Source organism: Spinacia oleracea, chromosome 3, assembly GCF_020520425.1.
Source record: "Spinacia oleracea cultivar Varoflay chromosome 3, BTI_SOV_V1, whole genome shotgun sequence".
Lineage (NCBI taxonomy): Eukaryota > Viridiplantae > Streptophyta > Magnoliopsida > Caryophyllales > Amaranthaceae > Spinacia > Spinacia oleracea.
In genome coordinates, this window is record NC_079489.1 from 140,640,807 (window position 1) to 140,649,935 (window position 9,129).

Here is a 9,129-nt window from a genome sequence, read left to right on the forward strand (position 1 = left end):
AACTATTCAAAATCAGTCGATTGCTCAAAAAAAAAATGAAACAATTCAAGCAAACTGATTAATGGACCGCACACCACGGCCATTCTATGAACGCTTGTTCGCATACACATATCATCTTTTCTAAGTATCGAACATTTACGAACGCGTTCAAAAGAAAAAAAAGGAAAACGGATGAACAAGAGGCCGGCTGTGTCATCAAGAAACCTCGCCAGAAATTATTTTTAGCGCCCAGCGCTGGGCGCCGAAATCATTAACGCCCAGGCATGGACGCCGAAAATGATTCCAGACCCAAAAAACAGCTCTGACTTCTATAGGGCCATGCCATATTTATTCGACTTGAAAATTGCCGATTCCTTTACTGAAAGTCGTACCTCACGGCTTTGTTAAGGGTAGCACACCACTACAAATATCGCACGCACTTACGAGCACAATCCCAAACACGATCAAGGACATTACAGAATGCGTATCCCCAAGGAACCTCTTTGACAAGAAATGACCGTCAAGCACGAATGCTTGGGGGCTCGAAAGAAAATATATATTATGCAAAGTTAAAACAATATTCCCAGACTACGCTGTACGAAGTCCCGTGTTTGGATGTCTCAAAAAATAAAACCGGTTTACGACCTCAAGACAAAGGTCGCCATTGACACTTATACATAGTCCCCTAATCAAAGACCCAGGTAGTGGCAAGATTGAGCCATAAAGACTAGCTCAAAACCATGAAAGATGATGACCACAAGACAATGGTCCGTCTAAGAACGTTGTCAACCCACATTCAGGTTACAACTAAATCCGAGCATCCCTCGAAAGAATTCGCTCTTGCAAGAATGAATTAAAGAAATTCTCAAAAGAAATCACGACTTGCCCACCTCAATCGGGCAAGATCGCGCCACGAACCACGCGAGTTCCAAATCGAAAAGACGAATTCAGGGGCGTCCACCCTTAGCGGACAGGGCTCGCCCACCTTCAGCGGGCGGGGTCTGCGTCACTAGCCGCGCAGGTCCTCAGTTTTCCAAAAATGAAATCTTCAAAAAAAAAACGAAACAGGCTCGCCATCTTCAGCCGGCGGGGTCTACGGCGCAAACCACGTAGGTCCTTATTTTCAAAAAAAAATGAACACAAAAGAAATTTCAAAATAGATTCGTCCACTTCTATCGGACGGGGTCTCCACCCTTAGCGGACAGGTTCGCCATCTTTAGCCGGCGGGGTCTACGTCATAAGCCGCGTAGGTCCTTATTTTCAAATTTCAAAAACAGATTCGTCCACTTCTATCGGACGGGGTTTCCACCCTTAGCGGACAGGCTCGCCATCTTTAGCCGGCGGGGTCTACGTCACAAGCCGCGTAGGTCCTTATTTTCAAAAAAAAAAAGCAAACAAACTTCAAAACAGATTCGTCCACTTCTTTCGGACGGGGCGTCCATCCTTAGCGGACAGGCTCGCCATCTTTAGCCGGCGGGGTCTGCGCCACTAACCGCGCAGGTCCTTAGTCGCTGCAGCGATAACTTTTTCTGGTTTTCCCTTTTCCAAAAAGTTAAAGGATTGGTTTTCCGTTTTTTCCAAAAAAAGAGCGATGTGCTGTATTTTCCTTCGTTTTACGTCCCATAAAAACAAGGGGGTTTTCTCGTTTAGCTAGCCCTGAAAATGAGAATCTTTAAAAAACATTTTTACCTCGTGGTTGGGCTTGGCCAGGCCCAATTACACTTTATAGCTTTGATTTCAAAAACATCTGTAGCTACTTCCAATGACAAAGTGAGGGAGTTTCTACGCACCTTTAGATACTTCCAATGACAAAGTGAGGGAGTTTCTATACTATCCGTTGACAAATCCCAATGACACGTGAGGGATATCTCGACACTTCAAGTGATGACCCTTAAGTCAAATTTTATCGCTCGGGGGCTCGTGAGACCCTCGCAAAAAACAGGTCACCATGGCTTGTGTGACGCACTCCGTCTAATACTTTGACCATCGTCTTACTCCAAGACTCAATCAAAGTGGGGGCTAACTGTAGACACCTACTTTTGTCCCCATTCCCGAAAGGGAAGGTTCGATGATGAGAACATAAATCTCCACTTGACAATGCATCTCCTATAAAATAACGAGTCTCAATTCCCCTTTTCATTTCACCCGAAACCTGCTATTTATAGAAATCGGCTATTTATGGAAACCTGCTAAAATAGTAACTGCCGTAATGGGTAGTTGTTAGAAGTGGCAAGTCATAAAAGATAGAAACCTGTCAGAATTAGGTGTTGCACTCCAACAATAAATCCTAAATGAGATAGAAATTGCGAGAGAATCCTATTCCTAATACGATTCGAAAATAAGAGTTACGTATTAATTAAAATCCTAACGAGCCTAGAGTTCGTAACGGGCCCAGATGCATTACATCATAAAATTAATACGCACTAAAAGACTCGATTAAAGTCTCATACACTCCGGATTCTAAGAATCCGAATCTAACAAAGAAACGGCCCAAACATCAATTTCAACGCTCAGCCCTGGGCGATGAAATTGCCTGGATCCTATTTTCAACGCCTGGCTCTGGGCGCCGAAATCTTCGGCGCCCAACCCTGGGAGCTGAAATTACCTGGGACGTGTTCTTTCCTAATTCCTCGTGGATTAGAGTTCTACAATTCTATCTTTCCACGAACTCTTTTCTATAAATAGGGCCCTAAGTTTGACGTGAAAAACACAACACACAACACAATTATTATTCTGAGTATTGACTCTAAACCCCTAAGCCTAAGCCTCACGCTGCAAAACTGATCACGCGTTCTGTCACAATCGATCCATAAATCGAACAGAACGTATCACGTCCCATAATTTGAGATTCGTTAAATAAAAGGAGAAATAGCAAAGTCAAAGTGATTAGTTTTCTGAGAACCGTGACGCACCTCTGAAGGGTGCGTCGTAATGTGTCCCTTTTCCATGGTTTAATTGCTTTCCTCGCCCTTTTATGAACTATTAAACTAACTAAAATCTGATTGTTCGATCACGCTTAATAAATATGATATTTTTGGGAAATTGGATTATCATGCTAGGTCCCTTAAAACAATCTAAATCAGATAATCGCGCTCGATCTAGTACTATATGTTGCATATTATTAAAATCAACTCAGATTAGTTTAATAGTTAACGCATGTCCCTTCAATTATTTATGCTGAGCTAGTAAGGATATCCTGCCTCTGGAGTTATCAAAGAGCGAGTACTCCTCTCGGTAGTTATAGTCTCCCGAACCCTCAATCTCTACCCTGCGGGTGTACGTTGAGCGATCCCTACCACCAGGGATCACAAGGGAACCTACGGCCGTCGTGGTCAAACATAATTGCACTCCCTTTATGTCACGATAACCGAGTTTTGTTAGTTTTTCTCATTGTCGTTAAAAATTGAATGGCGACACCTATATTACTAGTCAATTGGGTGTAAACTCACAGGAAATCCAATTACACTTGATTTGACAAAAAGAAGCGTCACACCCACGAGGGACGAGGTCACGCATTAGCCTCATGCTTTTTCGACCCCCTCACAAAGCCATCATGGGATTACAAACCCAAAATTCCATTCAATTTAAGCACTTCCACCGCCTCCATTTCGCCCATTCCGCGAAATCCAGTTATTGCATTAAATGATCTGAATTGGAAAGCTTCCATGGTTGATGAATATGATGCTCTTATTAAAAATAAAACGTGGGAGTTGGTGCCCCGTCCTGCAAATGTTAATCTTATTCGTTCTATGTGGATTTTCGAACATAAAAAGAAAATCTGATGGTTCTTTTGAGAGGCACAAAGCCCGTCTTGTAGGTGATGGCAGGTCCCAATTGTTAGGTTATGAATAATACAACAATATAATTCATGCGGAAAAACCATAAAGCCAGAATCCAAATTAATTGCCACACGGTCAATTAGCATAATTTAGGTGATCATACAATGTGATGCGTGCCTTCCCTAGCTGCTCCCGAACCGAACAAGAACAAGTCTTTAGAGCCCCAAACGTTGTCCCTCCGTAGAAAGTCTACAGCACGTTTGGATCCGCCTTAGGTTTAACCAACTAGGATTTTACTTAAGGTTGTATGTATTCGGGTAGGCTTGTATTATGTTCTCCCTTGCACACAATGGGAATAAAGAATATGTTTTCAATTAAATTGATGTGTATAATTATGAGGCCATAGCCTTATATTTATAGTGTAGGAAATAAGGAATTGAGTTTTACTAGGAATAGAATTAATAAACCTACTAGGATTGAAATTATTATTCAATTAGGATTGCAACATTCACTAAACTCTTAATTATTTGAATTCTAGTAAAACTAGGAATACTTAATCCATGGTTACTTGGGAATTAAGCAATCGGATATTTCTTGAATCCCAAGACGAAACAACCCAACGCAACCACAAGGGCCACGCTAGTGTGCGTGCTGCCTCGGCCCAGTGCGCTGCAGCCCACGCCTCGGCAGACTTTGCACACGTTGCTCGCTGGCTGGGCGCAGCCCATACGCTGCTGCCTTGCCGCAGGCTTGGCGCGGCCCATGAGCAGATGCCTTGCTTGCAGCTTGGCGCAGCCCATGAGGTTGTTGCCTACTTGTAGCTTGGCGCGGCCAACGGCTGCTGCCTTGCTCGCAGGGCGCGGCCCATGGCTGCTGCCTTGCTTGTCGAGCGATGCGCCGACTTACTTGCCGGCTTGTCGCTCGTCGAGCTTCCGATTCGTTTTCCAATTCCCGAATTCATTTCCGTTTTGAACAAATATTTACGTTTCCGTTAATATTTCCGATTCAGGAAATAATTTCCTCTTCCGAAATATTTCCGATTCCGGTAATATTTTCATTTCCGGCAATATTTCCGATTCCGACAGTATTTCTATTTCCAATAATATTTTCCGATACGAGCCATGTTTTCGTTTCCGGCAACATCTACGACTTGGATAATATTTATATTTCCGCCATGAACCATATTTCCGTTTTCGGCAATATCATCATTTTCGGAGTATTCTTTATTTTGCCTTTTGACGATTTCAGCTCCCACTGGAACAGAGATCCGTCGTTTCCGAATATTCATAAATGGAGTACTTAATGAATAATATATTCACTTAAATACTTGATCCGTTCACGTACTATTTGTGTGACCCTACGGGTTCAGTCAAGAGTAAGTTGTGGATTTAATATTATTAATTCCACTTGAACTAAAGCGGCCTCTAGCTAGGCATTCAGTTCACTTGATCTCACTGAATTATTAACTTGTTAATTAATACTGAATCGCATTTATTAGACTTAGAATTAAATGCATACTTGTACCAAGGGCATTATTTCCTTCAGTCTCCCACTTGTCCTTAGGGACAAGTGTGCATTTCTTAATTCCTTTGTCGCTTGATGCCTGCTCATGAAGATAAGGTAAGAGTAGTAATCCTTATTATGTCCAGAGGTATTTCTCGATTTCAGAGTTCAATTGATCAAATAAACAGATAATCATAGCCTATGATTCATCTGAGCACGGCCATGCATTTTTCAGTTTCTAGCTCTCCGAGTGCCCTTGTACAACTTTCAGCATCTCATCCCGATTTATGGGAGGACAATCCCAATCTTGTGATCTAGAGGTTAGACTTCGTTTGATAGGTGATTACTTGAGCGTTGCCGTTATAGTCTCCTTTTACGGTGCGACGCTTAACAACGTCAAAGTAACCAGTTGTCAAACAAGTAAACTCCTTTGGGCTTTGGACTTTAAGAAGGATAAATTGTGGGTTCAGTGGGTGGACAAATATTGTATGAAAGGGAATGATCCCTTGTCTTGTAATGTTCCTAATACCTGTTCTTGGGCTTTGAAAAAGATCCTTGACTGTAGAGTTCTTATCCAGCAGATTGGTGGGTGGAGCAATTCTACTCATAATGGAAAGTACTCTATCAGTAAAGTTTATAGAAGCTTACAAAGTGATTGTGTTAAAGTTCCTTGGAGGAGGGTTATTTGCAACAACCATGCAAGTCCTAGAAGTATTTTCATCACTTGGCTTGCTATTCTTAACAGGTTATATACTGCTGATAGAATTCAATCTTGGAGTATCACCTGTAGTGATGTCTGTGTTCTGTGCAATTCTGGGAAGGAGTCTGTTAAGCATTTGTTCTTTGGTTGCTTGTTTTCTACTAATGTTTGGTAGAGAGTTCTGAGGAGTATAGGGATCTCTAGAGGAGGGAATGGATTTGCTAGTGATCTTGATACAACTGTTAAAAGAAGCAGGAAGACTAGTAGCTTGTCTATGTTATATGTCATGTGCTTCACTGAGTCTGTTTACCATATTTGGCTTGCTCAAAATGCTGTTGTTTTTAGACAGTACAGGAATTCTATTGATAACATTGTAAAGGAAAATCTTTTTAGAGTCTGTTGTAGGAGTTCTGATGATCTTAGAAGAAGAATAGGGTATGCTTAGGTGCTACTGCTATAGCTAGTCTTAGCTGCTGCTTAGTTTGTGCTCTTTTTGGGGCTGGTGTTCTGTGGTATGTTCTCCTTGTACTATCCCTTGAGTGTTCTTAAGGATTTAGTTTTTAATATATCCTATTATTAATTGCCAAAAAAAAAAACAAGTCATCTCAAATCACTCAGGTATTGAGGATTAGTGTCTAATAATGTAATGAAATTTACTTATGACAGATTTTCATCTCTTACAATAACTTTCATAGGTCTTTCCGATACTAATCTTTTCAAGTAAGTATCTACGCAAATGATTGCGACATTGCCATGTCCACATAGTTCAAGAAACAGAACTACTAGTCATCTTGCACTCTAGTCGTCTTGCGTTTCCTATGCGTCCACCTTTATAGAAAACTTCCGACCAGGGACCATTTTCAACTTTTGACATTCAAGTTCACTTGATAGAAATTTCTTAGTCACAGGACTGGTCCTGATAGTCTATATTGAATATATCACCAAATTGAAAGGACTCATCATTTAATAAACCACGAAATTAGATGGAAAAATAAATTATATTCATTTATATGAATGGTTAACCAAATCCTTTTACAAAGTATTAAACTCTAAAACTTTAAAACATTTATTAAGGACATCAAAGCCATTCTCCAACATGCTTGATTCCCATAGCTGCAGTGTGCGAGTTGTGCTTCGCTTGCGGCAGAGGTTTAGTTAATGGATATGAGATGTTGTCATCAGTTCCAATCTTGCTTATCTCGACTTCTTTTCTTTCAAGGAACTCTCGTACAAGGTGAAATCTACGAAGTACATGCTTGACTCTCTGGTGGTGTCTAGGCTCCTTTGCCTGTGCAATAGCTCCATTATTGTCACAATACAGAGCTATTGGTCCTTTAATGGATGGGACTACACCAAGTTCATCTATGAACTTCCTTAGCAAAATAGCTTCCTTTAATGCTTCATGTGAAGCAATGTATTCCTCTTCAGTTGTAGAATCCACGATGATGCTCTGTTTAGCAATTTCACGCTTACTGCACTTCCGTTGAGGCAGAAGACAAACCCAGAATGTGATCTGAAATCATCTTTGTCGGTTTGGAAACTTACGTCCGTATAGCCTTGAACAATTAATTCATCATCTCCACCATACACCAGGAAATCATCTTTGTGCCTTTTTAGGTACTTCAAAATATTCTTGGCAGCAGTCCAATGCGCCTCTCTTGGGTCTGAATGGTATCTGCTCGTAGCACTGAGTGCGTACGCAACATCCGGGCGTATGGAATCCCACTCATTTGTCTACGCTCATCTAGTGTTTTTGGGCACTGAGTCTTGCTTAGAGTCATTCCATGAGACATGGGTAGGTAGCCTCGCTTGGAGTCAGCCATATTGAACCTTTCAAGCACCTTATTGATATAAGTGCTTTGACTAAATCCAATCATCCTTTTAGATCTATCTATGTATATCTTGATGCCCAGTATGTACTGTGCTTCTCCTAGATCCTTCATCGAAAAACATTTCCCAAGCCAAATCTTCACATAGTTCAACATAGGAATGTCATTTCCGATAAGTAATATGTCGTCGACATATAAAACTAGAAAAGCAGTTTTGCTCCCACTGGATTTCTTATATACACAATATTCGTCTGTGTTCTTGACGAATCCAAAGTCACTGATTGCTTCATCAAAACGTATATTCCAGCTCCTTGATGCTTGCTTCAATCTATAAATGGATTTTTTAAGCTTGCATATCTTTTTAGCATTCTTTGGATCCTCAAAACTCTCAGGTTGTGTCATAAATACAGTTGTTAAAACACCGTTTAAGAAAGCGGTTTTGACATTCATCTGCCATATTTTGTAATCGTAATATGCAGCGATTGCTAACATTACCCGAATAGACTTTAGCATTACAACTGGTGAACATGTTTCATCATAATCCACACCGTGGACTTGCCTGTATCCTTTTGCAACCATTCTAGCTTTGAAAACTTCTAGTTTCCCATCCTAGTCTTTTTTCAGTTTGAAAACTCATTTGCTTCCTATGGCTTGGTAGCCATCTGGAAAACCGACCAAATCCCAAACTTGGTTTTCAGACATGGAGTCTAATTCAGATAGCATGGCTTCTTGCCATTGCTTGAAGTTAGGGCTCGTCATAGCTTTTTTTATAAGTCGCAGGTTCATCGCTTTCCAGCAATAGAATTTCATGGCTCTCATTCATCAAAATACCTATGTATCTTTCCGGTTGAGACCTATATCTCTGCGATCTACGCGAGGTTACATTTCTAGTTGTTCTTGATTCTCACCAGATACTTCTAAAGTATCTGAGTTTCAACTTGAATGTCATCTTGAGCATTCTCTAGAGTTTGTTGTTCGACTCGAATTTCTTCGAGTTCTACTTTTCTCCCACTTGTCATTTTGGAAATGTGATCTCTTTCCAAAAAGATACCATCTCGAGCAACAAACACCTTGTTCTCAGATGTATTATAGAAGTAATACCCCTTTGTTTCCTTTGGTGAGCCCACAAGGATACAGTTGTCAGATTTCGGTTGATGTTTGTCTGAAATTAATCGTTTGACGTGTACTTCCCAACCCCAAATCTTAAGAAAACACACATTTGGAGGCTTTCCAAACCATAACTCATATGGAGTCTTTTCGACAACTTTAGACGGAGCTCTATTTAGTGTGAGTGCAGCTGTGTTTAGTGCATGTCCGCAAAATTCTATTGGAAGTTCGG